Here is a 703-nt window from a genome sequence, read left to right as displayed (position 1 = left end):
TGTAATAGTCAGACAGTAAACCAGCTAAACTCCAGAGCTCAGGTCAGAGCCACAGACCGCCTTCATATTCAATGGTTTTACCGTAAAAAGCGATTGCTTTCACCAAAAAAAAAAAAAGAAAAAAAAAAAAGGAAAAATTAACATTCATTGTGCATCCGTGACATTCTGTGAGTATCCATCTCAGTATGAAGCACCCGAGCACCAGGAGCCGTGTAATCAATATCTATTAGCCCTTCCATCAGAAGAATTAGATTTCACTGTTAGATCAGCCGCTCCCCCGACTTCACGTCAAACACTATAAGTTGACTGGACATGTCATGCACTGATATAGCAGCTAATGAAAGAGATCATGTTGACAAATACAATAAGAGGAAATATGAGCCGCCACTTCTGGAGTCATTCCGCGCCCAGGCCAGTAGGTGTCAGGCTCACACCGGTGAAAAGAAAGCAGACAGAAAACACAGGGTGCCGTAGCTTTCACGTTTTATTCATATTGACAAGATTACATACATAAATGGTGGAATTATGAACTATCAGAAAACCGGACCTCCCCTCCGCCCTCCCCCTTCCCTCCCCCAGAAATAATCTTTGTATTTTCAAACTATAGTTCAAATGAGGAGAAAGAGAAATGCAGCAGTGAGGATGTTACTTTCCATGTTTACTATTTTTCATTTCTTGTACAGAGTCTTCTTTACAAACGAAC

This window comes from Cynoglossus semilaevis, chromosome 5 (genome assembly GCF_000523025.1).
Source record: "Cynoglossus semilaevis isolate Cse_v1.0 chromosome 5, Cse_v1.0, whole genome shotgun sequence".
NCBI classification, from domain to species: domain Eukaryota; kingdom Metazoa; phylum Chordata; class Actinopteri; order Pleuronectiformes; family Cynoglossidae; genus Cynoglossus; species Cynoglossus semilaevis.
The sequence above is the reverse complement of the archived record's forward strand: the minus strand, read 5'-3'. Positions refer to the sequence as shown.